This window comes from Lissotriton helveticus, chromosome 6 (genome assembly GCF_964261635.1).
Source record: "Lissotriton helveticus chromosome 6, aLisHel1.1, whole genome shotgun sequence".
Taxonomy (NCBI): Eukaryota; Metazoa; Chordata; class Amphibia; order Caudata; family Salamandridae; genus Lissotriton; species Lissotriton helveticus.
Window position 1 is genome coordinate 1,367,808,877 of NC_136067.1, and position 16,852 is coordinate 1,367,825,728.

Sequence of the window (16,852 nt, forward strand, 5' to 3'; positions counted from 1 at the left end):
TTTAATAGAAAGAACTATTACAGAAGGTGAGTAAGGGGTACTATCTATTTACGAAGAGACCATTACGTATAGACAATGCAGATTACACGTTCAATTCAACAGAATTGTTTGTAATCACCGACCCTGAAAAGACGTCGATTTTCTACAAGCCAGGGTTATTGAAAGTGAGATTTCACACTCTTTAATCCCACCAAGACAGAGCTGGCCTGGTCAGCCATACTTGGAGACCCCTCCCACTCGTCCTATTTAGTTAACTATCTGCAGACATCCCCTGCACCCTCCTGGACGGTGGCGCCCTGGGCGTGGACCAAGCTCGCACATGCTAAAGTCCAGCCCTGCCCCAGCGACCTCAATAAACCATTGTCCCTCCACAGCCCCTTATCGGCCTTCTATTTGTTGTTGAGGGGTCGGGTTAGGGAAAGGCAAGGTAGCTCCAGAAAGCAAACGGGTTCTTCATAACATGTATTGTTGCTGCTGTGACTGTCTTCGTTACCTTTAAGTCCAGGGATGGCAAAGACAAGCAAATTTACCAAAGAATGCCAGGGCTCGCAACTGCAACCCCTAGTTACCCCTAATTGACGTGTACGCGCAACCCTGTCAAGTTTTCTACAAAAATGTCTCACCAGGTATTCTGAAGTACGAAAAGCAGCAGGGGGGACGTGCAGCAGTCAGAGTGCAAGAGACTCGGGAAGCCCAAATGTCACAGGAAGTAAACTATTCATAGCTCTAAAAATGAAAGTTAAAAAATGCAAACGTATTACAAGGGCGGTACGATTCAAGGTACAAAGGTCTCAGTCAGAAATCACCGTTCATTTAAGGAACCCTCTCCGAGAGAACTGCTGAGTCAGGCGTCCTTTATCAAGCAGTCCCTGAAATGCTGAATAAACAAAGCTGAATGAAACGATACCGAAACGTGTTAAAATAAATCAATATCCTCACAGTAACAAACCTTATTTCCTTACAAAATTTAATTTTACAAAGAACAGTCCTAGAACCTTTGCATGCAGAATATGTAAAATAGCTAATGAACTGGTAGCTGGTATTTTAGGAGCTGAAACATATAATTCAGGATTATTAGGCAACCTAGGGCTTTCATTAACAAAACATGGGAAACAGTTTTCAAGGCTGGCCCAAACTGGAAGCCCCGAAACTTTCTTGCCCGGGGCACCCACAATCTTTAAAATGACACTGTTTTGCTGCATCACTGTGCCTTATGGGGCTTGCAGTTGTAATGTTCCTCTTAAGAAGGCAGATGTAAACATCCTGATAAGGAAAAAGCCAATTATGCAGTAGTTCAGGCTGACTCATTATTTCTGGGACTGAGTAAAGGAAAAATCCTTCTGGTGGCTCTCTGTCCGTAATGGGACAAACGACCTCAAAATAATGAGATTGAATGTGGCCCAAGGTCATTACCAGGGCCTGAGGTTAATACAAGCATTGCCATAATCAGTCTTTGTGGTAACACCTGGTCAATAACAACACATGTAGGTGGGAGAGAGAGGACGCGGTAGAGCACAGAAAAGAGTTGGCAAGAATTCTGAAGAGGCATGAATATACTAAGATTTTAAAAATATCAGGCAGAATCTACCGCCGACCCTTATTTCTGTCCATTATAATCTGGACCTTGTTGGAAATATAAGAGAAATAACGTTGTACAGTTTGAGAACAGTATCATGTTTGTTCTAACCTTTGACTCATGTGATTAGGTTTTATATGTTGTTGATGCATTGTGGTTATAAAATGTACAGAATTATGTATTTTTAATATTTGGAAAGAGAAAAAAATGACAAAATATTATGCTAAACAAAATAAAAATATCTTTTTGATAATAATCTAGCACTATGTCGTTTGATCATGTGTGAGATGTCCTGATATAATTTCATATATTCATGATTGTTTTTTTCCCATTACAGAATCTAGAGAGCTTACTGCTGGTGGATGCAAGTGGATGATGAACAGCCGCCTGAAACTGAATTCGGACAAGACGGAAGTCCTCATCCTGGGATCTTCACCCTCCGCCTGGGACGACTCCTGGTGGCCCCCCGCCCTAGGCAACGCACCCAAACCAACAGACCAAGCACGCAACCTAGGCTTCATCCTGGACTCCTCCCTCTCCATGACCAGACAAGTCAACGCCGTCTCCTCGTCGTGCTTCAACCTCCTGCGCATGCTACGTAAGATCTTCCGGTGGATCCCCACCGAGACCAGGAAGACGGTCACCCAGGCCCTCGTCACCAGCCGCCTGGACTACGGCAACTCCCTCTACGCCGGAACCATCGCCAAACTCCAGCGGATTCAGACCGCCTCTGCACGACTCATCCTGGACATCCCCCGACGCAACCACATCTCTGGACACCTGAGAGATCTGCACTGGCTCCCGGTCAACAAGAGAATCACCTTCCGTCTCCTCACCCACGCACACAAAGCCCTACACAACCAAGGCCCAGGATACCTCAACAGCCGCCTCAACTTCTACGCCCCCACACGCCAGCTTCGATCGACCGGCCACGCCCTCGCCTCCGTCCCCCGCATCCGAAGAGCCACCACAGGAGGAAGGTCCTTCTCCTACCTGGCCGCCAAGACTTGGAACTCCCTCCCGACCCACCTCCGCCTGACCCAGGACCACCTTGCCTTCATGAAGCAGCTCAAGACCTGGCTGTTCGAGCAGTAGCGGACCCCCCCTCCCCTAGCGCCTTGAGACCCTCCGGGTGAGTAGTGCGCTATATAAATGCTTTGATTGATTGATTGATTGATTGATTGGACCACACTGAAGATGTAAAGACTAAAGGACCTGATTCACTGTGGTGGGCAGTTTACTCTGTCGCTAACGTGGTGGCTGGTCTGTCAGCCCTCTGCTCCTTGGTTCACCCCGCACTACTTACCGCAAAGAGCTGCTGCAAAAAATTGGAGCATAGCTGGCGACTCACTTATATTCTAGAGGCTAAAGCAGCATATAGAGCAGCGATTAAGAACTTCCACAGGCTAAAGCGCGCAGAAATGAAAGACTATTATGCTAAGCAGATCAACTCGGCCAGCAACTTATCTAAATCCCTCGTTAAAATCGTAAAAGGCTTTGCTAAACCAGATGCCCTGTCCTGTAAGACTCCCCCTACTCAGGAACTCTGTGACGGTCTCTCTAATTTCTTCCATGATAAAATTGTTGAGATCTACTCTTCCTTCGACCCTTCCTTGCACCACCCTGAACCCATCATTGAACCCCCCACTACCCACTCTCTCAGTTCCTTTTTGCCGATCTCTCACGAAGCTGCACTTCAAAAATGGCTTTCCTATAAATCTGGTTCACACACTGACCCCTGCCCAGCTTCCCTTTTTAGCTTAGTCGCCCCCCTTATTATTTCTCCAGTGACCACCATCTGGAATACTTCACTACGGACCGGAATCTTCCCCTCTGCCTGAAAACAGGCCATGCTTTTACCCATTTAAAAAAAAAACCTGATGCTGACCCTTCAGTTTTTAAAAACTACCGCCCCATCTCCCTTTTACCTAAACCGGCAAAGGTTCTTGAAAAAATTGTCCAGGAACAACTCGCCACCCATCTTGAAACCAATCTCCTTCTCCACGACTCTCAGTCTGGCTTCAGACCCGGTTTTAGCACCGAGACCGCCCTGCTGGAGGTGTCGGAAATCATCCGCTAATCCGTTGACAGGGGCGAGGCAGCCATGCTAGTGCTCCTCGACCTGTCGGCGGCGTTCGATACGGTTTCCCATGACATACTGATAGAGCGCCTTCTCAGCCTTGGGATCCAGGGCTCCCTTTTTCCTGGCTTAGATCATTCCTAACTGACCGTACTCAATCAGTTTCCTTGTGGCCCTTTGTCTCTGGTGAAAAACCACTGAATTGTTGTGTCCCACAGGGCTACGCACTCAGCCCCCTACTTTTTAACATCTACCTATCCCCCTTAGCTCAAATTGTCGAAGCCTTCGGAGTCCGTGTGATCTCATACGCTGACGACACCCAGTTAGTGTTCTCTTTTAGGGACCACTCCGAAGCCACCTTTTCAAAGTTTCGAGGTTGCCTGCGCAATATCTCGTCCTAGATGGCCCTCAACACCCTCAAGCTAAACTCGGACAAAACGGAGGTGCTATTTTTTAACCAACCATACCCTCCTCCTCCCTCCCTCTGGTGGCCTCTAGAATTATCCCCTCCTCCCGAACCTGTGACGTCAGCCAGGAACTTAGGGGTCAGATTAAACAGTGAACTATCATGCACAAATCAAATTGACCAAGTATCTGCAGCCTGCTTTGGGAAACTCCGCATGATCAGGAAAATCTTCCCCTTCCTCCCTCAGGACTCACGTAGGACCGTGATTCATGCACTTATTACTTCCCATTTAGACTACGCTGATAGCTTGTACGCAGGGGCCCCTGCCTACCTGATTAGACGCTTACAGATAGTCCAGAATGCGGCAGCTAGGCTGATTTACAATATCCCTTACCGCCACTCGATTTCCCTTTTCCTGAAGAAGCTTCACTGGCATCCTGTGGCAAAACGTATCCAATTCAAATCTATGATCTTAGTCTTCAGAGCACTTCAGAATACGGGTCCGGCCTATCTGAAAGCTCGACTCAGACAGGCCCAATCTAATCGTGCTCTCCGATCCAACCACCTTCGACTCCTCATCTCGCCCCGCTTTCGCCGCTCCATAATGGGCGGTAGAGCCTTTGCGGTAGCTGCTGCTTAAGTCTGGAATAGCCTATCTTTGGGTCTACGACTGACTAACTCAGAACCCATCTTCCGCCGATACCTAAAGACGTGGCTCTTCTCCAGATAGTATTTTTCACTGAGTCTACTCACCTCTTTGCCGTCCAAGCGCCGGGACACCCCCGTTGGGGGTAGCTGTGCGCTATACAAGCTCCGAAATAAATAAATAAAATTACAAGTGTGATATAGGCTATATCTCGGTGGATGAGATAAGAGGGATGAGATATCCATCATGTATGCGACTGATTAACCCATCCAGCCGCATACCACGGTTCACCAGCTCAGATCTAGTGATTTGTTACTGCTATGCCCCAAATGCATTCATACGACCAGATATGGGAGTTGCTCCTTTTCTTTCTTGGCTCCACTTCACTGGAATCAGCTGCTCATGTCCACCCGCGCCTGCCCTGATTTTAATCTTTTTCAAAAAACTTCTGAAAACCTGGCTGTTTAATCTCTAGCCTCGATATTGTACTTCGACCTGTCCTCTGCTGCTATGGCACCGAAAGATCCACTTGGGGAAGAAGAAAGGGGATCATTGGCATTTGGTACTGGAGCTGTTCTGATGTCAACGTCAGTAACTGAGTGCAACCAGGGTCTCCTCGCGTTATTCGGCCAAAAGTGACTCTGATACTTCTGAATGACATGGACATCTCGTACATCTCAGGGAATGATGCAGATGTATAGACTACACAAGTCCTCATGGTGTCCAAAAAAACTATTCTTCATAGGTGGAGAAGCAAGAGGAAGCCCAGATTGAGGGCTGGGTCAATGCACTAATGCTAAGAAGAACACACAACAAATTGAGGATGCATTGCTAACTATTGGAGTTATCGGCTGGTCAAACATTCTAGCCCAGTATGGCTATTTTATTATTGGTTTATGTAAAATATAAAAGGAATAGAATTTGCTGGACTAATTCATTCCATTGACGGACACGGGAGATCAGAAACAGTGATGGAAATATGAGCCTTAAGGCTTCTAACCCAAAGAAAATAACTTTGTTTATGCTCCAAGAGTAAGGCATGCACCAGCTCTGTGTCATTAATGATAATAGCATAAGGAATATGGGACTTGAGGTACCAATCATGGGTCATCTAGAAGATGCAATTTTCCTCAGTATGTGAAATGCGACTCAAGATCGTTTTTATGCTGCCACTCCTATACAAGTCCGTCACAGTGCAAAAATAGCATTCGATCTTCAAGAAACAGACACCATGGCAAAAACGCAATTGACCTTGATTGAAATAGTCTTTTTGAATGAAACAATATTGCTGTTGCCCCTTGTTTTATCCCTTCCCAGGCACAGACTGCAAGGTTATAGGAAGGGCCACTGGAATTGTGCAATTTAACAGCTACATATTTTTCAGCATAAATATGGATTTGGCACTTTAGCACATAATCCTCCATCTTCTGCATAATCCACAGATTTAACAAAAAAAATAGGTGTCCAGCTAAAACGAATCAAAACTTACTAAAAACAAGGTGACACACGTTGCTATGAAATGGAAGGCCTTTCACAAAGGTTGACCGGGCAACTTTCTGATGCTTATTGCATTATTTGGGAGTTGAATTGGTACTAATGAGGTGAAACCTTTGCTCAGACAACGTGAGTATGTGTGAAAACGACTAAATATTTTTTTAATGTATTTTACATAATAAGCTGCATTACACCCCACAATTTGCCTTTTCTTGCCGCATAATTTAGTCAACCCTGCTGCATAATTTCAGTGGCCCTGGTCATAGGGCAGACCCTGCTTATTTGATAACATAAACCTACTCTTTGCCTTGATTTCTGAAGATCTATAGCTGAGCACAAGTAGTAAATCACTATCTACTAAAGAGAGATACAAATGAATGTAGTTGGTTAGTGGGGTACCAAGGAAAAAGATCTGCTGGAATAACTGCTAGCAATTAACACCATACAAATGTGCACACTGTGATTAAGCTGCATTACTGTACTTTAACAAAACACCAGCAAGACTTTACATTATCAAATAAAGCATTTTCGTTCTTTTCAATTTTAGACTTTCTCTAAATATAGTTATTCCTAAACTCTCTATAGGCAAAAAGTGAGTTCTGCTTGTTCTATGGGTTCTTTGGACCGGGCCACCTGGCCGGCCGCCTTGGCGTAATGGGATAAATAAAGGAGGCTGACCCGCTCGGGTTCCTCCGGCTAATGGAACAAGGACAGGCCATGTGCATCCCAAGCCTGGCCACCACAGGTGTAGACTTACAAACAATTAAGACGACAGTATTTACAACATTTATTGCCTAAAGCAGTAGCCATCCATACACACTAGGTAGCCCCTCTACTTTCCAGGTAAAAAAAGACAATTATCTGCTGACTCCTCTTAAGAGTCACAAATTCTTATAACAAAATATGTTTTGTTAGAGGCACCCTCCTTGCAGGCTCAGCGAGCGATGGAATTATATGTTAGACTCCTCGCAAGATCATCTGTCTTTCTATCCCACGTTTGGTCCTTCTAATACAGCTTAGCGCCAGGACACTATGCCCATGATATTTGTGGACCTTACAAAACCTAATCAATCAATTAACCCTTCCGATGCCCCTAAATTAAGTATCAACAAACTGGGCCTTTGTAATACCTGCTTAAGGGTCAAGGGCTATCAAAAATAGTTATCATTAGTTCTTCTAATGTGAGAGGTCTCAAGTTTTGAAAACTTAATAACGCACCAAAAACAATGTAAAACAAGCTTAAATGACCTCAACTAAGCTGCATATTAGCTTCCATCAATGCTCTAGGTATCACTGATGTATTAAATCAAGACAATTTTAATATGCTCTTTAAAAGTGAAACTTGGCTCTCCAACTCAGACTCCACTTAAGGACCTTTTGTTTACCCCTGATGATGCCAATTCAGGGCAGGAGGAGAGGGCATATAATAGGGCATGATGCGCCTGCAATACATAAAGAGTATATTAAATGGACCAGGGGAGCACTCTTGAATTGGTCATAGCAGATATGGACTGCATAAAAATTGATAGCAGTGGGGTACATGGGTACATGCCAACCACAGATGATGGTGCTCTGTAACTCAGAAACTCCCACTTCATCGTCCTAAATCCATTAATTTCTGACCCACTAATCAGCAAGGGGAGCAGTGGAGATTTTGGCAGTCAGGGTGCAAACTGGAGCTTCTGGCAAAGCCTGAATCGCCACTTCCGACAATGACCACAGGCGGTGGCAGAGCGCCCAAAAGTCTGGATGGCTGGTGTGAGCGCTCGAAAAACCTTGGGTAACCAGAGCAAGTGCTGAGTCAAAAATAACCCAATAGGGGCCATGACCTGGGACAGTAGAACAGATTTGCTGCTGAAGTGAAGCCTTGCTAGGAGTTGAAGACAAGAAGCTCACAGCCTGACCACGAGGCAAGGCACGGGGGCAGCCCCCTGACTTGGGACCAGCTCAAAATTGAAAAAACCCAGCCAGCAGATGTGCAGAAGATGTTTGAGTTACTTTTCTGTCCTATTGGTGCACGAAGGGGAAGGTGAGAAAGCAGAGGCTGATGGAGTATATGGAGCGTGGACAGGTATTCACAGGGCCATATAAGTGGTTGAGAGAATTACAGATTAAAGAATCATAAGTCCCTTTCCCCCCAAAGCCGTGGTGAGCTTTCATTGGAGACAGGAGTGTACATTATTACACCATGAAACTGATCCCTACCACAAGAAGCAGCATTAAGTGATAAGGATAGCCTCCCTCGTAGACTCAATCACCCCAGGCATAAAACTGAAGGCCACGGATCAGTGGCTCCCACACAAACTAACCTTGACTGGACCATGCACACCATGCACTGCTGAACATCCATAGTTAATCCTACATACACATGCCATTGCATATTGAAAATCATGATCACTGAGGTATGCAGTTCCTAGTAAGTACGGATTTGTCTGCTTAGGTCAGTTAAGTTCAACAGAGTCTGCAGGGAGCATTACTCTGTTGGTAAAATAATGGGATAAAAATAGTACAGGTGGTATGGAATAACACAAATGAACTCATATATTGAAAACCCAGTCACTGTGTAGATTAGGTGTTTATGGTCCTGAAGAAAAGCCGCTAGACCATTCCCATGACTAAATTAGGCTTGAAACATGTCGCCCTTCAGCTACCTTAGATAATCACTTCTAGAAGATAGCACCACATAATTTAACATAGGCAGTAGGACTCAATCATTAAAATATTTCTGTAGAGTACCCCCAGTCCTATTTTTATCCCACTCTTTCACATATTAACTTAAAATACACAAATCTACTATTTTACCCATACACCCACACTTCACCATACAGTTTATAAAAAGATCTCCAGTAAAGAGCCCCTATTTAGGGTGCCTGTCGGGCATTGCAGCACCGGCCCGACGTGGAGCAAAATACTAATGATGAAGCATGACACCTATCTAGGTGTGTGAGGGCATTTGTTCTTACAGAGTAATGCTCCCTGCAGACACTGTGGAACTTAACTGACCTAAGCAGACAAATCCATACTTACTAGGAACTGCATAACCCAGTGATCATGATTAGCTAATCGGAGCATGTATACCGGACCTTAAGGCGCTCTGAGTCCATCCCACTTGGTATATTGTATATTGATAGTCCGTTTGCTGCTATAACACTGTGAATATCATTGAATACGCTCACTGACTTTTTAGACTTCCTCATATAATAACACCATCGCAAGACAGGAACAGTGGGGGAGAGACAGAATAGGGACTCTGTTACCCTGTTACCCAGTTGTGAGCTGCAGAATCTGATGAGTAGGCTTTCACAGGCCCTCAACGACTGGGGCCAAGGGCAATGAAGACATACCTAGATGATGTGCTCCAGCAGCGGGTATCAAAAATGCATTGGAATGGAAAGACCCGTCTTCAGAAGCAACAACAGAGGATATCCTTGAGAACATGGAGAGCACACCTCAACATGGGGTCATCACTAAAAGCTTCGGGGTTCATGCTTTCAAGGAGCTCTGAGACAAAATATAAGCTGTTCAAGATGGACTTGCAAAAAGTACTTAAAAGATATGGGCAAAAACATATCTTCAATGGGTGAGAGGGAAAATACATTGGGCGAAAACATGGATGAATAGGTGGACGACTGCAAGAGGCTCGAAGCGTGCATCGTGCACTTGGAAGAATAGTATATTATACTTGGACTGAAATATGAGAACCACAAAAATAGATCGAGGAGCAATGACATTCACATCCCTGATGAACCTCAAGGGATAAAGGGAGACAACATCCACCAATACGTGCCATATCATAACAAGTGGTTGATGACCCTAGAGGCCAGAGTGGAGCTGATGTTCCTTGTGAGACTTACCAATGATATTCTGCTTAGAGTTTATTTCTTTCAGAAGAAGCAATCAATCATGCCATAGAGGCCCTAAGATACTCTTACAGGCTAAATTCCTGGGATCAGATGGCTGTCACAACCCAAATACATACATTGAAGGATATCAAAAACAAACCAATCTGTTCCCCTATGAGTCTTCTCATCTATCTTCAATGCTAGGCTTAAGGTTTGTGACAGGGATCCACAGGGTTGAAAGCGGAAGAGAGAAACTTGTTCCAGCTTTGGTTGGAAGACCCTCGTAGGAACAATACGACCAATGGTGGTAGTACAGTATCTTTGAAAATAGTTGAAGGATTGAGACTTCCCTGCTGGAGGCTAAGGAGCACATTTAGCAGGGAAAGTACAATAAATTTACACGTTGGATTAATGCCAGCAATTCAGTATTTGATTTACCCAAAGCAGGTTGCAGAAGAACCCAAGGCATATCAGGAACCTACCCGAGAACTGAAGGTGATGCTGCAACACAGGTAAGGAGAAGTCTACAAGGAGGGAAACAGAACTAAACAGTACATAATAAGTACAATACTCTAAATAGATTTAGGACTAAGGGGACTGAGGGGGTAGAAAACAATAATGGTGATGGAACAGAAGACAGAGTGCGAATTGTGCCCTAAAAGAAGGAGTAATAGCCCCCGTTGATTTCAGGCGCCTGTATAAATAGTAGGTCTTTATACAACTCTGTGACTATTGACCCAGAAGTGCTATTCATTGTAGCGTAACTAATCTGTCTTGTCCTAAGTTTGCTCTACATGTCTGTAGTTTCCACTGGCCTGATCGCCATTTTTTCCACGTTTGATGTAGCTGGGATTTTTTATGGGCTGCCAAATCTGATGACAGTGTGCACCCTCAAAAGATTCTTTATTCTTCTCCGTCCAATTACTGTGAATTTACTGTGAGTGAGACTCGGGTTGTGAGACTCACTCACAGTTAAAGTTAAAAAAACACGAAGGCAAAAGTCCTGAAGGACTAAAATTGTCAGGAAACCCATTTGCTACAATGTAACAGATGATGGATTATGCAGAATGTGTAGCAACTCCATGATTATGTATAAAATGCAACACTATGGCTCTGACTGTATGGGAAACTTTTTGTTAAATAATGTAAGGGTTGTGTATGAACAATTTGAAAAAGCCTCCTCAATAAAATCGAACTCAAGAAAAAAAACACTGTAGCCAGGTGTTGCTGGCATATTGTGAGAGGCATCCACCATAGATTATTGTTAAAATGCACTAATCTTCTAATCCAGATCCAACAGGAGCGATGAATGTTTCCACACCTCTCTGAATCTACATGCAAGCATACACAAGGGAATATGTTGGCTAGCAAAAGCCACAGCGAAAAGGGAATGAGATAACCGACTTTTTGATGACAACAGACTTCTTTCAATTCAAGGCACATATTTAGAGACAAGATTAGGATCTTTAGTAATTTATCAATGTATTGCAACATCTAACAATTTCTATTGTATACCTTCAGAACATTTCTGTTCTTCAGACTATTTCGTGGTGGAACCCTGACATTGCTGAAAAATGGAACATTAATAATACCTATGAAGAGTTTGGAATTATCTTACTCCTTCCCCTGTTAAGGTAACTGTCTTCTGCTTTGCGAGAACGCACTTTCTGGGTCAAATATATATTCTAGTCTGCTTTCTCAAAATTGGACTATAACAAACATTTATTAGAATTGTAAAGTTCCCATTTATTTATTTAAGCAATTTGTAAAGCGCGCAAATACCCTAGGGTGTCTCGGCGCTGCGGACAGTATAGAAGACCAAACCAGGAGCAGGTGGCTATTGGTTAAAAAGCCATTGATACAAAATTATCACTTCCTTAATACAATATATGCATCATGAGAAAGTATCAAAGTATATTTTAAAGGGATGAGGATCCTTCCTGTTTCTCACATAGATAGGCAAAGATGTGCAGAAGAAAATATGATTTCATGCTCCTTTGATGATATCTCTGAAACAGTACTTTAACAAATAGAGTTTGTTTCACCTATTGGATTGTTAAGAATGTCTACTCTGTATTCAGTGCAGACTTCAGTCACTTCCAAATATTTTAACAGTCTGCAAGGTTTTTCATGCGTTCTCGACACAAGGTCTTCGCCACAGCAACAATGTATCACAGTTGCCTAATAAGGATGCTCTGGATAATGAGGAACTTATACTCGATAACTTAAAAATGGCTGCCGGCATTTACAAACATTGTGAGAATTCACTGGAAATGTACTTTCCAGGATTCTACTCTGTCTCACATAATGCATTTCCTACAAATCAGCAAAGCCTTTCTTCAAATGGTGCCCACAAGCCGCATGCACAAGCATTTCCTTTTTTTTTTTTTAAATATATTTTATTAAGCAACATTTAAAAATTGTACAAATGAGAAGGCATATTCACAAATCTCACGTGTATCAGCATCAATATTTCATAACATTAATACAAGTCATATGGCTAAAACATCATGTTATCGAGAAATGTAAAAGCGTGTCATATAAAGAATTTTAACAATGCTATTGAATATTAGAATTTTAAACTCATTATGGAATATGGAGATTAAAAGCTAATAAAAAAATTGATATTTCATTATGTATATCTAATACCATTATTCCAAGCCTCGATTGGTTCCCAAATTCTATACCCTTGCACTCTGGCCTTTTTCCCTCTACATGCATTTATTGCCTTTTCTTGGTTATAGATCCCTAAATAGCGTGTCAACCATATTTGAAAACTATGGGGGTCCGCCTCCTTCCATCGAGCTGCTAGGATTATTCTGTAAACTGCCGTACCCAAAAAGAGGCATGTTTCCTCTTCCTTACTGTGCCTGAGAGTATTATCATATCCTAGTAGGTATAGGGTGGGTGATTCAGCTCCTATGTGGCCAAACACTTTAGCTAGCATTTGTCTGAAGGGTGTTAATTTATCACATTCATAGAACATATGAATCAGGTGCGCGGGACTTGTTCCACATCTAGGGCATTCGGCGTTTGATCTTTTCCCCCAAGTGTACAGTTTGGCAGGTGTATAGTATAAGTTATATATCGTTTTATACAACTGAGCCTTTAAGTTAGAGGAAACAAATAACTTAGATAAAAGCAGCAGTGACATGTCGATGTCGACATTAGGATTGTTGAGTTTATTTGCCCATGCAGATTCAATATGCTCAAGATCATCCTTCTGACTTTCTATTAATACGTCATAGAGGGTACCTATCCTGGTTGATGATTTTCCTATACAATCCAGTAAGGGGATGTTTGACAGAGAGATATTCGGGATTTTTAAGCTGAGGATGGTATTAACTTGGATAAACTTAAAAATATCTGTATTCGGGATTGAGAAATTGTTTTGAAGGTACAGAAACCTAGTATCTGGGTCACCATGGAGGAAGTCCCCTAGAGTTAAAACCCCCAAGTTTTCCCATCTCTTGGAAATGCCATCACTAGCTTGTATTGGCAACAGGGAGGAGTGCCATAGTGGTGTGTATTTGTTGAATTTTGAAATATCGAGGTGTCTGGAAGTTTTCTTCCAGATTCTCCAAGCGGTATTTATAATCTTGAACTTAACTTTCTTATAGTACGATGGTTCTACTTGTTTTAGCAAAAGGCCTTTTGCCTTGTTTCCTACCGCTAGTTCGTAAATCGATGGTATGAGTGGCCCACAGGTAGAACATTATATTGGGGATTGCTAACCCGCCTCTGTGTGATGGAAGGGACAGGTAATTCAAGGCCCTCCTGACTTTCCCATAATTCCAAGTAAACTTGCTCATTTGTGATTCTATTGTTTTAATTACTTTATCTTCCACTATTAAGGGGATAGCGCGAAATAAATACAACAGCCTAGGGAGGATGTTCATTTTCAGAAAGTTCCCTCTCCCGATGATTGAGAGGTGCAGACTGTCAACCCTCTTTAGATCTTTCTTAATAGTTTTAAGTAGGGGTTCATAGTTTAATTCATTGATGCTCTCTACCTTGGGGGATATACATATTCCGAGATATACTGCATTATCTACCTTCTTTGGGTCGTCAAACCGAATATTGTCAGTGCAAATAACCATTGTTATATCTTGATTGAGAGAATATCCAGAGATCTGACCGAAAGCTTGAGTAATCAACTCTATTTCGACTATTGCCTCGGAGGGGTTAGGTGTTACTACCGCCACGTCATCGGCATATGCAAGTATCTTAGTATCATGGGGACCAACCGTAACAGGTTTAATTACGTCGCTTGCTATTAGCTTCATGATCAGGGGGTTTATGTACATGGCGAACAAAATCGGGGCGCAAGGACATCCCTGCCTCGTTCCTCTTAATATATCGAATAGCCTAGATTCCTGGCCCATCACTGGCACCCTGGCCTTTGGATCATGGTACATTGCCCTGATTGATTTAGAGAGACAAGGCCCAAAGTTGTTTTTATCAAGCACCACCCATAAGAATACCCAGGCAACTCGATCGAAAGCCTTCTCGGCATCTAGCAGGATCATCGACATCTGGCCCCCTGTCGCATTCATGATAGCGATATGGCCCTAAGAGTGTGATACGTGGTAGACTTACCAGGAATGAAGCCATGCTGCCATGGGGAGACCAGATGTTCGATGACCCTCCTGAGCCGATTGGCCAAGATCTTTGAATATAACTTTGAATCCGAATTTATTAGGGAAATTGGGCGGTATGATGAAGGTAGTTTTGGGGGCTTTCCCTTTTTGGGGAAAATGACTATATTTGTTTCCTTCCAAGATTCAGGAGGGATGCCACTTCCTTGAATCCCTACGAATAGGTCTAACAAATAAGGTGTTATAAATTCTCAGAGAATTTTATACAATTCTAATGGAAGTTTATCAGGGCCCGCGGCTTTCCCCGAGGCCAGTTCTGACAGGGCCAGTTGTACTTCAATATGCGTAATATTCTTTTCGAGATCTTCCCTAGTGGTATCATCAATGATCTTGTTTGATCCAGTCTCGGTTAGCCATATACTCAGGGCATCACTGATTGCTTCTTGATCGATCATATCCTCGTTTTGATATAGTTTTTGGTAATATTGTCTAAAAGTTTCCAAAATATCTTCCGATGTTGTATACTCCTGTCCCTCTACTTCGATAGTAGTAATTGTATTAAGAGACTGCTTCTGGCGAGTGCGTAGAGCAAGCTCCTTCCCAACTCTCTCCCCATCTTCGTAGACTTTATTACGATTGACTGGAAGGTCTCAGCCGCCTTCTGGGTAAGCCTACTATTTAGCTCAGTTTTAAGAATAAGCATCTTCCTTAGAGTGGATCCCCCATCCTTGCCTCGCATTATTAGAGAGGTATGCTCTTCCTCTATATTAGCTAGATCTTGCATCTGTAGCTTATTGGCTTTATCTGCATCTTTCTTGCACTTAACTACAAAGCTAATTGTCTCTCCCCTTAGAGCAGCCTTGACGCAGTCCCAAACTGTGCCCCTGGATGCAATATATCGGTTGCAATAAAAAAAATAAAAGAGTCCATGTCTTAATATATTCGATATAGTCTTTGTTTACCAATAGTTTTCTTTCAAAAGTCCATGTGGAGCGTGGCTTATTAAGATTGGTAATATCTAGTGTGAGGGCTAGAGGATCATGATCTGAGATCGTCTTTGGAAATTTGCTAATTTTTGCCTCGTCAGAGCAATCTCTAGTTAACCATATGTAATCGATCCGGACATATTTTTTATGAGGAAATGAAAACTAGGTGTAGCTGGGGTCCGATTGTTGTTTTAACCCTTTAAGTGCTGCCGTCGGCCAACGGTCGTCACGGGCACTACCTCCCCAGTGCTGCGTGCGACCGTTGGACGTCCATTCAGCACTGGATAATGGACAGCGCAGCACTGGGGAGGTATATTTACGAAGCTCCTAAGGTGTTAAATCCCAGATATCAATATAGCCTTATAGCCCGCCGTAGAGGGCTATACCGGCTATTAAAGGCCCTCTCCAGCGTTAAAGGCCCCGAGCCGGAGGCGAGGGCCTTTAACAAGGGAGAGGGACTTTAATAGCGGTATAGCCCATCTACGAAGGGCTATAAGGCTATTAGAACATTCTGTCACTAGAGGACAGAATGTTCTAACAAAAAAAACAAAGCCTTTTGGAAGCGTGAGGGGATTGGAATCCCCTCAGGCTCCCTGAAGCTTTTGTTCACAGCCTGAGCTGTGAACAAAGAAACATTGGAATGTTGGAGCTCCGGGCTTATACCAGCTATTATAAGCCCGGAGCACTCCATTGTTTTCAATGGAGCTCCCAACATTCCAATGTTCTAATTAGATCTAAATGCTCTTTAAGTTGGGAGATGGCTCTAAACACTTTTGGTTTACGTCCGGCATATGTATAAGTATCTTGGTTTTGTCTTAACCCATTACACCCCAGAGAAATATTAAAATCCCCACAAAATATGAATGTTCTGGGCCAAGAGGCTAACTCCAGTTCTAGTTCCTCAAATAAAAAGGGGTCATCCTGATTAGAGGCCTATATTGTGCATATTGTAATACCGATTTTTAGCTCTGTAATAGCCCACCTTCATAGGGAGTCAACTGACTTGCGAATGGCCTGTCGTAAAAAAGGTCTGGCTAATATGGCGACACCCCGGGTTCTAGATGTCTGTGTTGTAGTTGCCAACAGATTATACCCAGGAAGCTTTAATAAATCTCTTTCATCCCATGGGATATGGGTCTCCTGGAGACAGAGTACATTAAATGGGTTTTGACTGATTATCCCATACCACCTGGCCCTTTTATCCCTATCATTGAGTCCTGCCAC

General features: G+C 43.2%; 1 protein-coding gene across 7 annotated transcripts in view; it reads right to left on the reverse strand.

The window, feature by feature from the left end:
- The window catches only part of LOC144763482 (D-aspartate oxidase-like), a 247,442-nt gene that overhangs the window by 116,804 nt on the left and 113,786 nt on the right, over positions 1-16,852 (reverse strand). For 2 of the 7 annotated variants that reach the window (XM_078649113.1, XM_078649112.1), the window contains exon 1: positions 624-702. The exons of 3 other annotated variants lie outside the window; for them this stretch is intronic. The gene's annotated coding sequence lies outside the window, so the exon portion shown is untranslated. Of the gene's footprint in view, positions 1-623; positions 712-16,852 lie in introns of those variants that run through there. 2 more of the 7 variants (XM_078649115.1, XM_078649116.1) reach the window with 2 other exon arrangements.